The sequence below is a fragment of the Talpa occidentalis genome, unplaced genomic scaffold (genome assembly GCF_014898055.3).
Source record: "Talpa occidentalis isolate TD23 unplaced genomic scaffold, MPIMG_talOcc4v2.1, whole genome shotgun sequence".
In the NCBI taxonomy this organism is placed as follows: domain Eukaryota; kingdom Metazoa; phylum Chordata; class Mammalia; order Eulipotyphla; family Talpidae; genus Talpa; species Talpa occidentalis.
Genome location: NW_026555331.1, coordinates 83,845,207 through 83,868,200, shown reverse-complemented (window position 1 = coordinate 83,868,200; position 22,994 = coordinate 83,845,207). Strand labels below are relative to the sequence as shown.

Here is a 22,994-nt window from a genome sequence, read left to right as displayed (position 1 = left end):
TGCGTGTTGATTTTGTATCCTGCCACTTTACTGAACTGATTGATGATTTGAATTAGTTTTTCTATGGAGTTTTTGGGGTTCTCTAAGTATATTATCATATCGTCTGCAAATGGCGATAGTTTGACTTCTTTTCCTATTTGGATTCCTTGTATGTCTTTCTCTTGTTTTATTGCTCTGGCTAGGACTTCCAGTATTATATTGAAAAGCAGTGGTGAGAGTGGACATCCTTGTCTTGTTCCAGATCTTAATGGAAATGCTTTCAGTTTTTCACCATTGAGAATGATACTGGCTGTTGGCTTGTCATATATGGCCTTTATGATGTTGAGGTATGTTCCTTTTATCCCAAGAATTTCAAGGGCTTTTATCATGAATGGGTGTTGCACTTTGTCGAAAGCTTTCTCAGCATCTAATGATATTATCATATGGTTTTTATATTTCTTTTTGTTGATGTGTTGGATAACGTTGATTGATTTTCGGATGTTGAACCATCCTTGTGTCCATGGAATGAATCCTACTTGGTTGTGGTGAATTATCTTATGGATACATTGTTGGATTCTGATAACCTAGCAATTATTTTCATAAGCCATTATATCAATACAATCTTCGTTAAATATTAAGTCCTTTTTTTAAAATATTTATTTATTTATACAAGAACCAGGGTACAGGCCAGATTAGTGGGAGGGTGAAAGGATTCACCAGAGTGGGGACCAGAATAGGCAGACTGACGAAATACACTGCTGAAGGGAACAGCGGGCGAGACAGGGGAGGTCTACCGCACCATGTGGGCTCTTCGCCGCCTGGCCGGGATCTAACCAGTGCTGCAGAGGCTGCGGACAGCTTCACAGCGCTGTGATCAACCACCTGCGCCACGAGGGGAGGCCCATTAAGTCCTTTTTTAATAATTCATTTATGCCAGGTAAATTTTTGTGTTGTTAGAAATGCATTAAAGAAGAACTTCTAAAAATCTGTTAGAATGCACTTGAAATTCACATTACAAAATTAACATGTTCAAAACCAGCATTCTGTTTGTTTTATCAGGTCCCAAATGATGACTGGGATGTTGGAAAAGACTCACCTTCCACAAATGTGACATAAGTCCATTTCTTTTACTTTTCTTCAGAAATGACTTCTAATAAGGTTTTGTCACCATGACTCTGTACTACCGTTTTTTTTCTTTTTTGATAAAATTTTTATTATTTGTGTTACTTTACTTGACCATTTATTTATTTTTATTGGGGGTGTTGTTTGTTTACATCATTGCTTGTACTTTATAAGTAGAAAATTATTTTTTATAAATGGGGTACATGCAGCCCATTCCCATTTTCTTTTTTTTTTTTTTTTTTTAATTTTTCTAGAGGCATGTCTTATTTATTTATTTATTTATTTATTATTTGTTTGTTTTGGTTTATACATGCACTGGGTACAGTCAGAAGCGTGGGAGGGTGAGAGAATTCACCAGAGCCAGAGCGGGGAGCAGAGCAGGCAGAAGGACCGAAGTACACTGCTGAGGGGAGCAGCGGGCGGCAGGAGAGGTCTGCACGCCATGTGGGACCCTCCTCCGATGGCCGGGGAGCAGCCGGGGATCGAACCGGCTGCAGAGGCTGCAGGCAGCTTCGCAACCCAGCGCTCAACCGCTGCGCCACCGGGGAGGCCCCATTCCCATTTTCTTATGACTTCCTGAATACGGGATGTTGCCAACTCAAATTGACATCTTGATAACTTGACAAGATTTACCTAATAGAATCTGTAAGTTTAAACATAACTGGGGTAATAATCATTTTTAACCTACTCAGGAGGCCATTTTTAAAGGCTCAAAGGTATCGCTTATATACAAAGCAATGAAATTCTAGAATTTGGAAAATATATTAAATGGAAGTGAATCCCTAAGAGGATGGGTTGCCCAATGTCTTGCAGTTAGGATTAGTGCTAGAAGTATAATCCAGGTCCTGTTGTTCTAGTCCAGTAGACTTTCCATATGCTTTATAAATGTGGTTTTGTTCTCATGCAAATAGAATTATTTCCTATAATGAAGACTTGTATTTAAAGTATTTTGTTGTTGGCTTGGATGAGTTATATTTATTTGCATATTTCCTCTAAAAGCAGTGTTAGTTTGAACATTACGCTCATTTTTACTGACCTAATCCAAGAATCTGTAATGCTTTTTTTCTAAAACCCATGTTCTTAACATGCTATTGTTTTCAAATACAGCCTCATTCCAAATATGTTCCTTTTTCTCCATGGAGAATTAGCATAATTTCTGTCTACGTGTTACTGCAGTAATGCTCACGCACTACCACAGTTCTTATTCCTTATTCTTTTATTTTTTTAAAGATTTATTTATTTATGCATACAAGAGCTGAGGTACACGTCAGAGGTGTGGAGGGTGAGAGGATTCACCAGAGACAGAGTGGCGAACAGAACAGGCAGACTGACCGAAATACACTGCTGAGGGCCGCAACAGGCGAGTCAGGAGAGGTCTGCTGTGCCATGTGGTTTGCTCCCTGGCTGGCCAGGGATCGAACTTGTGCTGTAGAGTCTGCAGAGAGCTTCATAGGTTGCGTCTTAACTACTTTGCACCACCAGGGAGGCCCCCTTATTCCTTATTCTGTTTCCCTAGTAACTTCTAGCACAATTGCTTGCATATTTGTCAAATAAGGATATATGACAAGTAATCACTTAGCGTTTATTCAGTTCGGTAAGCATTTATTGCACATCTTTTCCATACAAAACCCTGTGCCACCACAGACTAGAGATGGCTCAGAAGATGCATAGCAAGTACTGCAAAGTAGATGGATGTTCCCTGTGAGATATGTAAAGGATGTGCAGTGGAGGCCCAAAGGATCAAAAATACACACGTGATTAAAGGAATGAGAATTTAACTTGATTACTTGAAGAATCTGAGGTTTGGTTTTGGACACTGACATAGATTTTATTTTCTTGGTTGATCTTAGGCTACCCCCACTTTGCAGACTCCAAGTTAGCATTCATTAATTAGGAGGTGTGGATGAGAATGGAAGTGGGCATGGGGGACATACACAGAGTTGTATATTTGCCTTTACTGAGCCTCAGGAAGCAATCCCTCAGTTACATTTGGGGAAGCATGACAACACTTAAAGGTTTTAAGGCATAGGAGACACTGTCTACTTATTGTATTTTATTTATTTGATATGAACAAGCCCCCTGTTGGCGTGAGAAGGTCTTTTAACTTCTCAAAGCCTCAGTTTCTTTCTCTGTAAAACAATGATAAAAATGTGCAAATAAAATAAATTATATAAAACATCTTATAAATAGTTCAGCCTCCTAATGATATAAGCGATGAAGATTTTTTTTTTTTTTTTTTTTTTTGCCTGACTACTTTCTGGTTATCCTCATATACTTTTCAAGTGTAGTGACCCAAATGAGTTATAAGACTAACACCATGGTCTGACTGATGATGACAGTGACATATCAAAATTGTCTAAAGCATTACCAAATAGATGATTCATAACAGTTTTAATAACTGTTCAAGGTAACTTTTGGTCTCCCTAAAAGCCTTTCTTCTGGTTTGAGCCATTGTTGACTCTAAAATTCCTTTATTTTTTTTTCATTTTTTTCCCATCTCTTTCTTGATAATGATATAACAGTTAATTCCTGAAATACTGTAAAAGATCTTCAGATTCTCTGGAAAGTCAAATCCTATAAACTTGATCTCTGAAACTTCTAAGTATAGAACATACAGTATGCCACTGTAAGTTAGGGAGTTGATTATAAGAATTTTCCATTGTGTACTGGAACACCCAAAGAGTGAAAGCCTTGGGAATAATATAGTATATTTAACATCTGTGCATTTTCCCTCTATTTTTAGTGATGTTTTCCTGATGGCAGCTGACCAAATTGAACTGGTAATTTCTAATATGTTCTAATATTTGATGTACTTCAGCTGCATCAACTTTTATCGGCATGCTTGGGAACAAGAAAGCCTATCTAACAAAGAAATACACTCTAGTTTTGTTTGTAATTTATTCTGTAAGTCTTTGTGAAGCAGCATATTCAAGCTACTGTGCTAGGTAATATGAACATATTATATAAACACAGTTTATAGATTAGCTTAAAATCTAGAAAGGGGAAATAAAAGAGAACAGGCTACCACAAAAGGGAGTACATGACAAATGCTACAGGAATTCAACAAGGGGAAAAATAAGGACTCGCCTCCTGAAGAAAGTGGCAATTGTGTAGCACCTTGAAAATGTTACTCTGAGGCATGAATGATACAAACCAGAAGAAGCCTTGTTTCTTGCAAGTGGAAGTCTTACTCAAACGTAACCAATTTCCACTTAGGCACCAATTTCCAATTGGGGAGATAACATATTATGAGAGATGAGCACAAGAAGAGAGTTAAGCAGTAGAGAAGTGGACTTGATCACGTACGCACTGGGAAATAAAGGCAGGCTTTGGTCTGTGGCTGACATCATTGTGTTTTAAACGGATCAACTTGGTGATTGCTCCTTTAGGAGAGATTACAACAGGAGATCAAAGAGGGTGCTCTGGTAGTTTGGGAATGAGAGTATCAGGGTCTATACTGGAAGGCTAGCATTGGTGATTAAATCAAAAGAACTGAGAAATTAAAAAGACTTGAGGGTTTGGCTACTTGTTGAGAAGCAGGAATAGCTCAGTAAAGTGCAGTTGTCAGTTTGGAGATGAAGGTGATCATTTACTTCAGTCTTGTTGAATTTAGCATGGAATGAAAAGTTTTGTCTGAGGGCATTGCAAGAACTTGTAGCTGAAACTGCTAGCCCCAGGTAACCTTTGAGGATTCATAGAATCTTTAAGAGATGACGAAATACTGGAAATAGGAATGGTTTGGTTTTTTAAAAAATAGGAAAAAGGTATATTTTACAAAATGCATTCCAGCAAGATTGGTAATAGTCTTTCGATATTTGGGGGGGGGGGAATGTGAACATATCAAAAAGTGTCTGATTACTAAAACTGCCCAAATTTCAGTATAATCGGAGAAATGAAAAGTAAATTAGTGAAATACTTCTCCGGTAAAACTGGGGCAAATAAAAAGAAGTTTGCTATTATCAGGTATTATTAAAACTGTAAATGAATAGTCTCATATATTGCTGGTGGGACTATAGATTTGTACAGCATCTTGAAGGCAGTTTGGCAATATGTATATGTTAAAATTAAAAATTGATATATTTTGTGACCAAGCCTTTCCATTTCTCAGAGACACCCTAGTGCCACTGCAAAAGGAGATTGAATGAGAAAGTCTGTAGTGGCATTAATTATAATGGAAATATCCTAAGTTGTCCATTAGGAAATGGATGGCCAAACAGACTGTGAAACTATATGGAATATTACATGCCAATTAAAAATAATCACATAGATCCTTAAGAAATTGCATTTAAAGTGAGGTAAAGGAAAAGAAGTGAGTGAGGAAAAGGAAAAAAAGAGCCAGGTTTTTTAGTGAGAAGTACAATCTAGTACCATATACCAGAAGTACCTCCGATAGCCTAGAATTCACAGAAGCAGATATGGAAGAAAAGCAATTCTTTTAATTTACTCATTATTCTGCTTTGTGGAGATATGAAGTCTGAGTGAGTGTGTGTGTGTGTGTGTGTGTGTGTGTGTGTGTGTGTGTGTGTGTGTGTTCGGAGGTTATAAATGCCAAATTCCTCTTAGGTGTGTTATAAAACAAAAGCAAACTACACCCAAGTATAAGCTATTAAGAAAATACAGCGGGCCTCCCTGGTGGCACAAGGGGTTAAGACGTAACCCTATGAAGCAATCTGCAGCCTCTGCAACACGAGTTGGATCCCCGGGCAGGGAGCTACCCACATGGTGCAGCAGACCTCTCCTGACTTGCCTGCTGCTCCCCTCAGCAGCGTATTTCAGTCATTCTGCCTGTTCTACTCCCCACTCTGTCTCTGGTGAATCCTCTCATGCCCCACATCTCTGGCCTTACTCCAGTTCTTGTATGCATAAATAAATAAATCTTAAAAAATAAAAAAAAAAAGGAAAATACCAGTAAGCACTGGTAGACTTGGTACCCCTTGGCAAACCAACTAGGGTCATGTCTGACAGTGGAAGATTTTAAAATCTATGTTAAAAAGCTCTAAACTTAAACATTGAAGGCCAGAAAAATGTTTCAAAACCATTTTGGAAAATTGTGTATGCTAATTCCAACAAACTGGAGGAAAAAGTAGTGGTTGAAAAGAGTAAGGCAATGTAAAGTCTTGGTTTGATGGGTGCTACTCAGGGTTTAACCTTGTTTTGCCTGCATACCTTTGACCCTCAACTTAATGAAAGTTCCAAGTTCTGAGAGGGATTTAACTTTCATTCTAAAATACTAGAATAAAAGACTACCTAACAACCCAATATTTATTTGTATCATTATCTTGTCACTCAAATGGATTATTTTTCAGTAGTCTGTTTTACTTTAAATGTTAAAAGTATTAAATTTATTGAGTAACTATTCTTCTCAAGGATCTATGTCAGGAAGTAGAGCTTTTTTAAAAAGGAAAGGGATTTGAATCAAGTTTTACTTAAAATTCTTAAGCAACAGAAATCTATTGAGACTTTAAAACAATACTATGAGCCACAATTTTAAAAATGATGTATTATTTCTTTGAAAACTAATTTTCTGTTTCTGTGGAGTATTTTTTTAATGATCCTTCTAGGATTTTTCTTATTTCACAGACTTTGTCAGGAACTTACTACATTTTAAATTTTCAAAATATTGCTGGCTACTACTAATTTAAAAATTGTGGTTGGTAATGGGCCTCCCTGGTGGCACAGGGGTTAAAGTCTCAGCACTATCAAGCTATCGCCAGCCACTGCAACATGAGTTCGATCCCCAGGGAGGGAGCTGACCCACATGTCGCAGCAGACCTCTCCTGTTGCTCCCACTTCTCCTTCAGCAGTGTATTTCAGTTGATCCACCTGTTCTACTCCCTTCTGTCCCTGGTGAATCCTCTCGCCCCTGCCCCCTGCACCTCTGGCCTATACCCCAGTTCTTGTATGTATAAGTAAATAAAAGTAAACCTTAAAAAAAATTGTGGCTAGTAAAAGGGACACAAATATATACAGTTACAGTAAAGTAGAATAAATCCTGTAACAGATCTAAGAATGCTATGGGTTTGTAGTAGAGGTATATGTGTGTGTGTGTGTGTGTGTGTGTGTGTGTGTGTGTGTGTATAAAATCTGACAAATTTAGAACAAAAGAAATTTAAAAAAATCACCCACAATCCCACCACTTTAAACACTTGACATTAAAAAGCAGAAGTGTCTTCCTTTTGTCCCCTTGTCCTATTCCCACTTCCACAGTAACAACCTTTACTGTAACTATCTCCTTCCAAACATTTTTAAATATATTCGGATAACCTTGCCAGATTTTAACAGGTAAAATAAAGGCATACAGTTAAATTTGGATTTCAGATAAATAACAAGTAATTTTTGTATATAAATATGTCCCATGTTTGTTGTTTATCTGAAATTCAGATTTAACATATTGTCCAATATTTTATCTGGCATCCCAATGCAGACATAGCCACACATATATAACGTGTAAAAAGTAGGATTTTTAATAGATTTCAAAGTAGAACCAACCTGTATCTAGTACTCTAAGGCTTGTTCCTTCACAATTGCTTTATCTAGTTTACATGTAAAATTCTTGCTACTGACCAGGTTCCTCCTAATGACTACTTGATATTACATTGTAGACCCATCATAATTTATTTCACTATTCTTCCATTAGTAGTTAAGGTGTTTTCAATTTTTACTCTTTCAAATAAAGTAGCATTGATCCTCTTTGTCTTGACTCATTATGAATTTGTGATGTTGGTTCTGTTAGATGAATTCCTCGAAGTGGAATTTCTAGGTGAATAACATATTTTTAAGACATTTTAAAAAGTGTTTATTGCCTCATGTATATTCACTGAAAACTAAGGTATGAGCAGTTGAAAAGGCATACAGTTAAATCTGGACTTCTGATAAATAAGTGTCCCCAAGGCACCAATAGGGAAAATTCCAGGGGAACCCTGACTGAGTGGCAGGCAGCCTGCTTAATCTCTCAGAATCAGCCTCTTTTATCAATTTCATGACACCATGTACCACGGTTCTCCAGCCTAGTGCAATGCCTGTGACACAAATTTGGATTGAATGAATGAGTTTGAATTTATTCAAGGGGTTGCTGTGATGAAATCAGTTAAAATAATGAATGTAAATTGCCTGGGGAAAAACAATGTATGCAAAGTGACTGAGCTATTTTTTTGTTTACCTGATTCCCATTTCAAGTTCCTTCTTTAGCCTTAAAGAACGCTAATCTAGCAAGAGAGATATTAGAGTTATAATAGAGTAAATTTTGTAACAGAACTAAGAGTGTTACTGGAAGTGAAGAGCCTGGTTTAGCATGTGGGTTTGAGGAACATTGTCCAGGAGGTGGCCAAAATTTAATTAAAGTCTTCAAAAGCAAGTTGGAAGGACACAAACAGACAAGATGTGTGTATTAGGGGTAGGGGAGTAAGGCAACGAAGTGAGCATTCATTCCAAGCAACATTACAAAGGGTCAAAGATAGAGCATGTTTCCTTCAGAAATGAAACCAGAAGTAAATAAGAATCAACACTAAATTGCTTGATAGAAGCTTAGTTCTACCTGTGTCTTTATAGCGAATAAGAGGGAACTTCTGCATGATTCAGATTTGCATTTTGGAAATATTTAGTTAATACCTGGAGAAAAGCTTAAACATGCTTAAGTCTAAAGAAAGGAGCTCTCTGATAGAACACTACTGCATTCATCGTGGCAAGAGAGAGTGGTGATGTGAGGACCATAGGTATAGGAGAAAAGGACAGGTTTGAAAGGCAATTAGTAACTGTAACTACAGACTTAGTGACTGCTTACCTATAAGATCAAGAGGAAACGAAGAATCTAAGTGTCTCTCATTCTTCCAGATTGATCAGTTTCATGGACAATGATACCATTATATAAGAACAGATTTGATGAAGATAAACTGTTATTTGGGAACATAGTGAGATTGTAATTGCTATGGAATGTTCTAGAAAACATGAGCAGGAAGCATTGAAATGTGCATGTCTGAAACTCAGGAGAGCAATCCCAGCTGCCACATTGTGACTTGGGATGCCTTGAAATTGCTAAATGTTGGTGCCACAAATGGATGGGGTGAGGAGGCAAAGACAGAATTTAGAATTTAAAGAGACTTTGAGATACCTAGTTGGGAACACAAACAAATAGTGAATGTGGTAGCCTTTGTGGACAACAGAAAGTGGGCTTACTAGAACCCCGGAGAAGGTAGTGCTGAAAGCCCAGGTGAAATCGGAGGTCATGATGTTGTAGCACTCTGGCCTCCATGTGGTCATTTTTCTCCTGGCAGCTTGAATTGCAGGAGTAGGGTTTGGCAGGTTGTCACTGAGATGAAGCCTTGGAGGACCAGTTTAAGAAGTGAAAGATGATTTGCAGTAGCTGGAAAGACTATGATCCCAAGAGCTGACTGGGTTTTAGATGAGCCAGGGAAAGATGTGAAGGCAAGAAAAACATGCTTGAGACAACAACCAGTCCAAGAAGAGTGACTAAACCCTGTAATTTTTGGAGAGGGCATTTTTAAACCAAAGTACTCGGTATCTAAATGTACCTGTGTCTGTGTATTTAGTCCCTGGATACTCTTGAGACTAAGACTCTCCTGGCCGTAGTGCCTCCCATCTTTCCTTGGACAATTTGTATTGTAATTCTATTTTAATATTAACTTGCCCAATTCTTTGTAAGATAGTCATTAGAGTCTTTTTAAAAAAGATTTATTTTATTTATTTATCCATACAAGAGCTGGGATGTGGGCCAGAAGTGCTGGGGGTGAGAGGATTCACCAGAGACAGAGTGGGGAGCAGAACAGACGGATCAACTGAAATATATTGCTGAGGGGAGCAGCCTGGGAAACAGGAGAAGTCTGCTGTGCCATGTGGGTTAGCTCGCTGGCTGGGGATCAAACTCATGTTGCAGTGGCTGGCGATAGCTTAATAGTGCTGATACTTAAACCCCTTGCTCCACCAGGGAGACCCTACTCATTAGAGTTTTTGTTTGTTTGTTTTTTAAAGATTTATTTATACAAGCACTGGGTACAGTCAGAAGCGCGGGAGGGTGAGAGAATTCACCAGAGCCAGAGCGGGGAGCAGAACAGGCAGAAGGACTGAAGTACACTGCTGAGGGGAGCAGCGGGTGTGGCAGGAGAGGGCTGCACGCCATGTGGGACCATCGCCTGGCGGCCGGGAATCGAACCGGTGCTGCAGAGGCTGCAGGAAGTTTCGCAGCCCAGCACTTAACCACTGCGCCACCAGGGAGGCCCTAGAGTTTTAACCTAGTTCTCATTTATGCCTTGTGAATAGCTCTTTAGTTCCATTATCACCTAACAATCCCCTCTTCTCTTGGCCTGCTTCTTTGTCTGACTAGTTAGGTCCACCCAGAGCCTCTTCCTCCTGTAGATAGAAGTTATTAGTGAGAAGCATATGATCCTCCTCCCCCTGGAAATGCATTTGCTGCCTCCTAACAGGCCTCAGCTTAAAAATGCACTGCTTCCAACAACATGAAATAAAAAAATGTTGACATGCCACCTCTTCTGAGCCCCCGTAAACAGCTGTTCTTGCAGCTCTACCTAAACAGATAATATGCACAGATGTGTGTATGGAAGGAGACACGACTGCTCCTTGTGTGTTGTTTTCAGCTTCTCACTACTGCAGGATTTCTCTTCTTTTTCAAGGAAGAGGTACGTTGTGGTAAGCAGTATTTTATGACCTATAATAAAAACCCTTGTAAAGACAATTTTTTACCAAATGAAGCTAAGTGTTCTTTTCAGTCCTTGTTTGCTCCTTCCCCCCCACTCTGTATTGGAATGCACACAATTCAACATTAATGGATAACATAAGGAAATAATATCACAATTTCTCATTCTTATTTGTTAAGCTGGGTAAGCAACCAAAGTTAATTATTTAAGAAATTCCATTAGTAATTTTTTCCCTACTCAGTAGTAGTTTCTGACTATATACATTAAGTAAAAATTGATGTTGCTGTCTTAAAGTATGCAGTTACTATCCTGGGAAAGCCCCCGTAGCTCAACTTGAAGGCATCTCATCAGTTGGAGGACACAGGGAAAAGCAGTCCAGATACAGGTAAAAAGCAACCTAAAACCATAGAAAGTTGTGCTATTTACAAAAAGAGATCGGTAACATATTCATTGAATAATTACAATTGATTTCCAAAGACCCTTCTGGACCTAAAATGCTACAAATCTTTAGACATTTAAAATTAAGAACTGGCAACATAACACTTGATTTAATTAAAATAATAGGTGTTTTAAAGATTATGTCCACAACAGTTATGTTTGTTGATCTTAATGACTGTTAAGGAAGAGAGGATGCCATTCATGTGAAAACTCGAGAAAACTCACTGGCTCTGAACATAGACTGTTGCCAGATTTCATAGCTAAAGGTCTTCTTGACTAAGTCTTCTTGACTTAGTGGCACCAGTTCCATACCCATTGCACAAGCATTCTTTGTTTGTTGTCCCCATTTACAGATGAGGAAATTAAGGCTTAGGTACTCGAGGAGGTTAAAATACAGACCCAGAGTCACCCAGCGTGTGACCTGGAAATGTAGCAGAGCCCCCAAAAGATGCCCGTTAGAGTTCTCTTGTGAAAACAAACAGTAACATCATTTTTCTCTCAAATTATCTCTCCTCTTGCTTCCCCTTCTCTGATAATTTAGTCCAGATTCATATGATCTTATGTCCATAATAGAAAAATCACTTACTTTTCTACACCACCTGTCATCATTATACGTGATAAATTTTCAATAGTAACATGCCATTCTTGTACAAAACTTGTCTAGTTTCCACTGATTGCCACATTTAAGACTCTGCAACATCCCCACACCAGCCAGCAATAAATCCCTTTGCTGTGAAGTCCCCTTCAGTGGTATGCCCTCTTCAGGGGCTATTGCTGGTCTCCAAATACCTAATAGGATTGCCTTCTTCTCAGCCTCTGCTAGAGTGGTCTTCCAGGAAGATTCTGCCCCACACCAAACCTAATAGGAGCCCTATTCCAACAGGGGCTTGGCTGCTGCTTCCTCCTATGTTTATTCAATGTCTGTGACATCTATGCCAGTTGTGGTCCTGGCCACAAACTGACTTGAAATATGTGTGTGAAATTTTTTATCTTCTCTTCTTGTTAAAATAGTAGCTCCATGGGATTCTGCCTTCAGGTATTTGTGGTGTATTGCCTAGCATAATGCTTTCCCAATGATAAGGACTTCATATTTCTTTTAAATAAATGTTGGCAATTTATTCTGTGCATATACTTTACACTAAAGTATGTAAACTTATAATGACCTACTTAATACACACAGAATTACATATAAATGCATTAAATATTATAGAATAGCACATTAAATCTCTCCCTTTTTGATGTTATTTCCTTTTTTATGGATGTGACTGAGTAACCAGAAATTCAAATCTAAAGCATTTAGCTCTAAATCCAACACTCCTTCTAAGTCATACTGCCCTCAAAAATGGAAATTTACATCTCCTATGCAGGTGACTCACTTAAGCTATATATTTTTTGCGAGAAACTTCTTTTGTGCCTCCAATTGCCAAGCATTCAGTAAATTCTCAGTGAATAACCAATAAGCCACAAAGCGGGATCATGGCCTTATCACTAAAGGAAGATTCAGGAATCAGTTTAATTAGTAAGGATGTTCAATATAACTCCTGTGCACAGAATCAAGAGCAAAAGTCATTGTACTTCATATTAATACATATCTATAGACTATTGGTTGATTGATTAAATCAAGTGAAATCAATAGATTTCTCTGTGTAAGTTACCTTGTTGGATTCTGTTGAGAATATAGAAATGCATCATACTCCTCAAAGAATCGAGTCTAGTTGAACACCACTTGACAGTTTTTAAAAAATTACATTTATATAATACATATAAAGTAATCAAATATCTAAGTTCTCGCTGCAGTCCTAGAATGTAATCAGAGCAGGATTTATTCTGACTTTTTTTGCTATTAGTAGTATTGTTTAATTAATTGATTTTTTAATTTGGACATTAGTATTTTCTTTTATAAAATTTTTTTTGCTTCCCCCCACCCCCTCAGATTGAGTCCCCATAGAATTTCCTTCCCCAAAGCACCCGTGCACCATCACCACAGTCCCCTGTGCTCCTCCCTCCCTCCGATCCCTCTCCCTCCTCCTCCCCAGCAGTATGTCTCTGGTTTATAATTGTCTGTTTTTGCTTTTTTGTGCTTTGTACTGTTACTTTTTTTTTTACACTGATATCTTATTTGGTTCCCCTATATTCCTGTTATAAGTGAAACCATCCAATATTTTTCCTTTTTCCTTCTGGTTTATTTCACTGAGCATAATTCCTTCTAGCTCCATCCATGTTGCTGTGAATGGCGTGAGTTTATCTTTTTTGATTGTTGAGTAATATTCCATTGTATATGTATACCACATCTTCTTGATCCAGTCATCCACTTTTGGGCATTTGGATGGTTTCCAGGTTTTACCTGTTGTAAATAGTGCTGCAATAAACATAGGTGCACAGGTGTTCTTTTGAATCAATGTTTTTGTGTCCTTTGGGTAGATCCCTAGGAGTGGAATTGCTGGGTCATATGGTAGCTCCATTTTTAGTAGACTGAGGAACCTCCAAATAGTTTTCCATAGTGGTTGGACCAGTTTACACTCCCACCGGCAATGCAGGAGAGTTCCTTTTTCACCATATCCTCGCCAATATTTGTTGTTGCTTGTTTTTTTTTGATATGTGCCATACTTACTGGTGTAAGGTGGTATCTCAGTGTGGGTTTAATTTGCATTTCCCTGATTATCAGAGATGTTGGACATTTTTTCATATGCCTACTGGCCATTTGCATTTCCTCTTTGGAGAAATGTCTTTTAAGTTCTTCTGCCCATTTCTTGACTGGATTGTTTATTTTGTTTTTGTTGAGTCGTGTGAGTTCTTTGTATATCTTTGTGATCAGTCCCTTATCAGTTGACTGGGGTGCAAAGGTTTTTTCCCAATCAGTGGGGTGTCTCTCTGTTTTGGTTAATATTCTGATTTTTAAATAATAAAAAATCTGGAATGGAAAGGGAGTTGTCTGTCTAGTCATTTGGCTAATGGCTAAGATAAAATGAAACTTAGTCAATAGCCCTTGATTAAGAGACCGTACTTTGAGAAACACTGATGTAACAATATGAATTTCAAGTCTTATTAAGAGAGTTACCCAATGGTCTAATTCTACATCCACATGATGACTCAGACAAAGTGATTTGATCCTTTAAATGCTTCCCTAAGGGATGAGAAAGGCTAAGTGACTGCTCACAGTCATACCCCTACCTATGGCACACCACTCTGAAGTCCATGTCTCTTGATGGGTAAGCTGCTATTCTGAATAGAAGTGGTAAAAAGAAAGGAGGCATTCTTCACTGCTTCAGTGTTTATTATAGGCCTAGAAATAATATTCTGATAAGGTCAGGCTTGCGTGTTAAAAGGATTAGGCTCACCAAAGAGTAAAGGATGGATTTGAAGAATGAGATCAGTGGGGAAACAACAGGAAGAGTATACAGAAAGGATGAGAACCAAACCAACTAGAGTGGGTGTTTCAGAGGTCTAGGAACTATATGGGAAGAAGTGACTGAGAGTTCTAGAAGAAGACTTAAATAAAGAACCCCACATCCTGTTCTGAAAAAGAAAGACCCAATATTATAAAAGTATAAAATCTCCTCAAATTAATCTACGGGTTTTGTTTTTTTTTAATCAGTGAAAATACTAAAGGGATTTCTTTAGGGTATGGAACTCAAAAAATGACCTTAAAGTCAGTCTAGAATAATAAATGTAAGAATGTGTTATAAAGAGTAGAAAGGAAACTCGCCTATTGGTATTAAAATATATTTTAAATATGATTATTTAAAAAGGGAAGTACTCTAAAAAAATCAAACAAAGACTGAAAAGTCAAAGTTCATAAATTCAAGTAACCAGAACATGATAAAAATGGTGTTTAAAATTATTGTATAATTTATTGAATGCCTAAACCTTTGGCTAAAAAGTAGTGTAAAAGATAACACAGACATTAAAAATTGTACAAAAAATCTATATTAATTGCCATGAAAATAGTTCAGAATACATTATGATGTGAACAGGCAATTGCAAAGTCTTATGTATTAGCATTTATAAAATTTATGTATCAGCATTTGTATAACAATATCTGTACAGTATATGTGTACAGGAAAATTACGGAAGGACACATCGGAGTGTGGTTATCTGAATTGTGGGTGGTATTTATATCCTTTGTTTTCCTGTGTTTTTTTTTTTAATTGGTTTTTATTTAGCGGTAAATGTGCATACATTTCTAATCAGAAACACAAAAGGTCTTTCTGTTTTGAAGAAAATAGAAAGGAGGGATCTGGTGTGAAATGCCATGCCAAGGTTAAGTTAGGAGGAGAATGACCTGTTGGTTGGGGCTGACAGGCGAGTTAATGGTGATCTTGCAAGAGCTGCTGCATCCATCTGCTGCAGTGATGTGGTGAAGAATGAGAAAACACGCACTGTCTGTGGAGAGCACTAACTAAGAAAAGAAAGGAGTTGCTTGGGTTGTTTGTTGGTCAAGGGATAATAGAGGGAAGTCCCAATATAGGAGGGAAAGGAAACAGTAGTGGAGTGTGGTGAGGTACTTGAAAACTAGAATGAATGGGAGCTACATCAGAGGAGGGAAGAAACCTTTCCAAATGAAAGAAAAGAGGAGGATTTGCCAGTTTGTAAACTCAAAGGAAGTTTGTTGTTTTTTTGTTTTTTTTTTAAGATTTATTTATTTATTTATTTATACAAGCACTGGGTACAGTCAGAAGCGCGGGAGGGTGAGAGAATTCACCAGCGCCAGAGCGGGGAGCAGAGCAGGCAGAAGGACCGAAGTACACTGCTGAGGGGAGCAGCGGGCGGCAGGAGAGGTCTGCGCGCCATGTGGGACCCTCCTCTGGTGGCCGGGGAGCAGCGCCGGGGATTGAACCGGCGCTGCAGAGGCTGAGGGCAGCTTCACAACCCAACGCTCAACCGCTGCGCCACCGGGGAGGCCCGCAAAGGAAGTTTTAATAGCATTCCCGTGATGATTTGGCTTTCTCTCTAAAGTACAATGTATGCTAATGTGTTAAGAAAAGGAAGGGAGATGATAAGGTAGGAGGATAGCAGTAAAAATTTAATGTGGCCTACACAAACTGCAAGAGGGCTGACTGGGGACCTGTAGGATTAGCTGGTGACCCTGAAGTAGTCAGGGTTGGAGACTTCATATTAATAACAAAACTGTATGTAATAGTTTTTACCTCTGTAACAGCTCTCTGCAACATAGGTTAACTACCATGTAAGGGCACTTGGACTAATTAAGGATTGTCCTTTGCATAGAGTGTAACACAGGATGACCATAAACAAGAGAGGTTGGTACAAGCTGCATGGGGTGTGCGTGGAACAAGGACTACAAAAAAAGTAGTGACCTCAACAGATTTGAGTTAATTTTAGTTAAGTTAGATTTGTTAGAATAATTTTCAACTGCAAATTATGGAATAATTGATGAACTTTTCCAAATTTTCCAGGTGAGGAGGAAGCACAGCAGAGTTTTTTACTGGGTTCTCTTAGAAAGGAGAAAAATACTTCTGAGAGATCTACTTCGGGAACTTGCCCATCCATCATCCTGGCCATGACTAGGTCTCTTGTCCATTCCTGGATGGGTTCCTAACAAATGGGAATGAGATTACCTCGACTGCCTTAGACCAGCCCTTCATGGCTGACAACCAACAGTGTCTACTACAGTAGGCAAATAATAATAAGTTCTACTCTGTGGACAGCCAACTTCTTTAATACGTTACCTCATTTGGAGAGGAGGGAAATACAGAGTGAAGGGAAATTCTCAAAAGAGGGAATTGAGAGAAGAATGGGGAAAGATGAAAAGGTATTTTGTCCAAATACAGCCATTGAAACAAAAATTTTAATTAAAAATATATTATTATAAAGAGTAATAAAGTGAGGAAATACCCACAATACACTGTTAAATGTTTTTAAAAGGATCATAAGACAATGTGCATATAGAATAACAACCATTTGGGACACTAGCCAGTAACCTAGGCACTTGCATTTCAGATTTTCTTACTGATTTTTATATCCTCCTCTGAAGTAGTTATAATTAGCTTTGTATATTTGTAGTTTCAGTTCTGGATGGTTTTCCACGGTGGGTTAATAATAGCCATCACAGTGAGGTAATGATTCCTCCCTTCAGACTGTCCATTTAGTCATTACATTGTTCCTCAAACAGTAACTTTTCTGGACTTGGTGAAAATCGGTTGCTATTTTTTTTTTTTTATTTCTAGTCAATTGAGACTGATTTGTACTCACTGAGCTTGGGCTTCACTCCCAGAAATGAATAATATATATTTTCTCTCTTCAGGGTACGTATTTTATTAATAAAGTTTATTTGCAAGGCCACTTAAAATGCTTTTGTCTACTAGCCTGAAGCAGTAAAAATAAATTGTAATTTCATAATTGTAAATAAATAATTGCTTTTACTTATAATTTGGACCTTCCCCACGACAATGTGTCACCTGCTCAGTCATGCCCTCCCCCTCATTGCCAGTGGCAAGAAATCCGCAATATGGCACAGCTTGACAGCTCTTCTTTGGAACAGAGTTTACAAAGTGTGACTTTTTAGCTCATTTCCAGCTTCCCTTGTTTAATGCTTACTTTGAATTCACCAATTACAATCTTCTAGATGACCTGAAGTCTTCAGTTTCTAAAGAACCCTTTAATACTCCTCTTGCTTCATTAGAACTCGTTTTGCCTTTTGTTAGGTAGAGCTCCTGAGGACCAAGTGAGAAGTAAGAGGAACTTGTTTATAAAGCAGTCTTTGCAGCCCATTGTTATTGTGAGTTGATCAGTGAAATTGTGAAGGAAATCCTGTTAAGTTTTGGAATAAAGGGTGTGTATTAAGCAATAAGCTTGGTGTGGGGGCAGATTCTGCCTTAACGCAGAAATGGAAGGAATGAGTGAAATCACCAGTGAGTGAATGAATCCACTTGACTGATGTCTAAACATGCTTTTATTGTTCACTTATTTCACTGATTATGTAGTAAAATTGTACAACATTTTATGGGAGAACTTGGTGCTACATTCAACAATTCCATTTCTGGATATATATATATCGGGCCACAAAGATATTTGTGCACCCACGTTCACAGCAGAAAATAGAAGGCCCCATCGACAGATGAATGGATTGGCAAAATGTAGTGTAGCCATACAGTGGGGTATTATTACTATTCAGCCTTAAAAAATAAGGGAATTCAGATAAAATCTACAGGGATGAGCCCCTACGACACTATACTAAGCGAAATAAACCAGTCACAGAGGAGCAAATTGCAGTATGAGCCCACATACACCTACGGGAGGAGGTTTCTACAGTTTTCAGATTCATAGAAACAGAAAGTAAGTGGTGGTTGCCACTTACTTGTCTCAGGAGAGGGGGCTATGAGGAATTGCTTAATGGGTGTAGAGTTTCAGTTTTGCAAGATGAAAAAGTTCTGGAGATTGGTTACAGAACAGTCTGAATGTACTTAATACTGAACTGTACACTGAAAGATGGTTATGATAGCAGATTTTGTTAGGTATGTTTTATCTCAATTAAAAAGATGTTTAAGTATATTAGTAATGGAGAGGGGGGGAGCTGGCCATCATTATCATCAGCAGTTTCCTGCCTTCTTCATGACTTTATCATTATTCCTTATTGTGCAGGCAAGCATGATCTTTAACTACTGTTCCTATAATCATTACCCCTTAGTCCACATGGTGGCATTTAGTGTAAGACATCTTTGTTATATGTCATCTGTTTGAGACTGCAGACTCCCCCAACACCTTTCATAAGAAACACATTGGACTGGATACCTTCTTAGGAATCAACAAACATTTGAAGATATATCTTGTCAAAACTTGGATAACAAATTTGAAGACTGGTTTATACATTATAAGGAGAAAAAAGATCATTTTTGTTGACAAGTCATATTCGTCTTGTTTTTAATTTTTAAATAGACTAAATGTATGTGTTTTTGTTGCTGAAATTTTGAGAATGTGAGTATATCGCTTAGGTTAGGTAGAGCTATCCAAAACTCTAGAATCGTCCGTTCAAAGCTGTCATTTTTGTGTTTTATTGTATGCTTTAAATCAGTTGTTTTTAGTATCTTTCAGAACTAATCATATAGTCTTTATATGTGAGGGGGGGAAATATGAATAACCAGTAAAGCATTTTCCCATCAGAAAAGTTGAGGAAAGTTTTCTGTTTGCTTGTTTTGCTTCTAAATAAGAGGATTAGAGCTCTAGAACACCCCAAATGAAACAATTGCAAGGCTTTAAAGATTTCTAGTAGTCAGACTGACGTTCAAAGTCTTTTCAGGGGAGCTGCCAAGGACAAAGCCCTACCTAAAGTCACTTTACTTCATGATGGCATCCTGTTGAAACTTGCTTCCGTATTACGTGTTTCAGAAAGATGCAGTGTGCCTGTAACTGTTCATTATAAGTGTGACTAGACATTCAAACTAATTATCCTAGAATCGTGCACTATAGCATAAAAAAGGAAACTTTTAAATCTGTGTTTAACTTATAGAGACTTAATTGGCACTATCTATAGTTTCATTACATTGCATCACTGGAATACTGTGAAATACTTGAGTGTGTTATAAACCAGATTAATTTAGATTAAAATCTCGAGCTAATTTAAAAGTATGTCTCATGATATTATAAATTGAGATAGAACAGATAATGAGCTTAAGTAGAGAATCCTTTGAAATGTCTATGATCAAAGCACTTGTGATTCTGAAGGAAAACTGTTTTCCTTACCTTGTTACTGTTATAATTTATTTATTCATATCATTCTTGGGAATTACTCGTATTTTTTATGTATGACCAGAGTTCCTGACTTAGCTGTGTGTATTTCCCCTTTAAGGTTAGGTGTTCAAAGTTGGGGAGCCCAAATTATATTTATCACAGGTCCATAATGCTCATCAACCTACCTCACAATTGAATTACTGAAAGTTATGAGATTTTTGGTAAGATTTTTTAAAAAATCATTACTTTGGGAGAGGAATAGTGCAGCGTATGTCAGTCAGCAAGTCATTCATTTTAGTTGGTTAATAAGATGGGTGAAGAGGAGTAATAAAAAAAAAATAAATGAGGGAAATAGTTCGAGATAGTTCATGTGGTTCCTTCATAGTTACCCATTTTATAGTTCATATAATAGAAATGTTGGTGTCACTAAGGTTCTCCAGAAAAATATAAAAATAAATCATTAATCTGGAGCTCACAAACTCATACTGAATTGTTAAGTGTTCTTAAAAATTTGACAAAGTGGGGCCTCCCTGGTGGCGCAGCGGTTGAGCCGCTGGGTGAGCACTGGGTTGCGAAGCTGCCCGCAGCCTCTGCAGCGCGGTTTGATCCCCGGCCACTGGGCAAGGGTCCCACATGGCGCGCAGACCTCTCCTGCCGCCCGCTGCTCCCCTCAGCAGTGTACTTCGTCAGTCTGCCTGCTCTGCTCTCCCCTCTGGCTCTGGTGAATTCTCTCACCCTCCCTCACTTCTGACTGTACCCAGTGCTTGTATAAATAAATAAATCTTTAAAAAAATTTTTTTGGCAAAATGTGTACAGAATAATAATTTTTATTCATAAATATACATATTTAACTATCATAGATTTTATTTATACCTATATATACAATATGTGTAATTTTTAAAAGACAGATGAGAAAGTCTCACAGAAATTATCTAACAATGAGGTTTTCTTTGTTCTCTGAGTGGTGGGATTTTGAGTGATTTGTGTTCTTGCTCTGGATTTTGTTTTAATTTTGTAAGTTTGTGCAGTAAGCATATACCAATTTGGTAATTAAGAAAAATACAACATGTTCTTTTTAAATAATTGCATGAATAAAAGCCACATTTTTTTTACCATGTAGTTCATGTTTTTTATAAATTTAGATAGGCCTTATTATTAATTAGTTAAATTAAAAATAATTTTAATTGTAATTGGCTGCTTAAATTATTTGGAACACTGAAACATGAAGCGAGCAGTTTTAGTCTTTGTGCTGTTTTAAATGGTTGGTGCTTAGTGTTTAAGAAGCTAAAGATGACAAGCCAGCATGACATTACTTTAGGTTAGTCATGCTGTTTAAAATCCAGTGCTTACAAGTTGTGTGCATATGTTTCCAATAAAGACTTATTTGCCACAGCAGAATACTACTTCGGTTAACATTTTGTGTTTCATTTTCACACTCCTGTTTATTCATTGAAAGTTGTTGGCCTGCCATGGTTTTCTTATGTTTTTAAGGACCATTCCTTCATAGAACAACATGCTCCAGAGTTTTCACCTTTGGAAACTTAGATGGTAACTCCTGAGATCCACTTAGGTGGATCTCAGAAAGGATTCCTGTACACCTCTGTTATTGCGCCTCCCATCCCCTCTTGGTGCTTTGTTCACGGACCTGGTAGTACTGACCACATTTTCTTATAATTGTGACTCTGTCTTCCCCAGACTTGGAACACTTTAATGAGTGTCATTTGTTGAATGCTTGCCATGTGCAGAAACTGCACTCCTCCTTTGCATATATTACTTCATTAAAAGAAGTACTATTTCTTCATCTTATAGGTACAACAACTAAGGTGTTGGCTTTAAACAATGTGAGAATGTGAAGACAGAATTAAAGAAAGAACCAGTGAAGGACAGATGGAAACCCATCTCTAACCATGCTGTTCTCTAAGGGAGGGCCTAGTGGTCCAGCAGCTGAAAAAGTGTCCCCATAGTGTTGCCAGCTCTGGCTGTCTAATCACTTTTCTAACCCTCACACGAACCAGATAATCCCACCCTCCTTTGCACACACCATCCTCAAAGTATTTTGAGAGTTAGGTCAGTCTTATTAACCCCAAATTTCAAAAGATCATATCATGGATATTGTCTTAAATGTCTACTTTCAGATATTGTTTCTGAGTTTTAAATCTTGTATTTCAATTTTACCAGTTCTAAAATTAGAAAAAGATGTAACCTTGGCTTGTTTTCTGAATGCCCTCCTTGCTTCATGCCGGGAAATAGTAATAATAATAATAGCAATTATGGCTACCATTTATTGAATGCTTACTATTGTGCTAAGTGCTTCACAGTGATCCTATGAAATAGATTTTGTTACTTTCCCATTTTACAGACCAGGAACCTGAGGCTTAGTGAAGTTAAATGGCTTACGAAGGGTGTGTTGGGGGTTTGAATCTGGGTTTTCAGACTGACTTGAGTTAAAAATCTGTCTCTTGTTAGAGTTATTAATTTGAACTAATTATGCACACCTATTGTATATCAGTTTCTTGAGTTGTAAGATTGATAATATTACTCAATGTTTTGATGTGGATCGTTTTATAATAGAAAATACTTAGAACGGTGCTTGACACATGGTGACTGCTTGCTCAGTATTAAGTGCTACAAAGATAATAATAGTTATCATTAATGTTATTAGCAGTCACTGCATTTTAATTGCTGAAATAACATTAAACCATACAGTCGTATGTGAAATAAAAAAATATGTCCCTCTGTAAGGTCAGGAACGGGCACAGTGCAGGTTATCTATGATCCAGCAGACCAGGTAAAGGAGGAGTCAGAGTCCTCAGTGGCTTTTTGCAGGCTTTTATTGGGGTTTACCAGGTACACAGCAGGCAGGGGTACTGGGGGGCCGGGAGGCTGGCAGGCCTCCCAGCCCCCAGCAAGTCTTCACTCTAACTGAGCTCTCCGGTGATCTCAGCTTCTCTTTCGGCTTCTACTGGCATCCTCATGATGCCGTCCTTAAAACCCAGTCTTAGCCCAGGTGAATCCCATCTACATCTGCCCACGCCCTATTCCAGGTGCCCGCCATCAGACATGCATTCAGGACCGCAAGGATCCATCATCTATCCTGATGGC

At 38.0% G+C, this 22,994-nt stretch overlaps 1 protein-coding gene across 3 annotated transcripts in view; it reads left to right on the top strand.

Moving 5' to 3' along the window:
* The window catches only part of CDK6 (cyclin dependent kinase 6), a 225,163-nt gene that overhangs the window by 89,039 nt on the left and 113,130 nt on the right, over window positions 1-22,994 (top strand). The gene's annotated exons all lie outside the window — the stretch shown is intronic.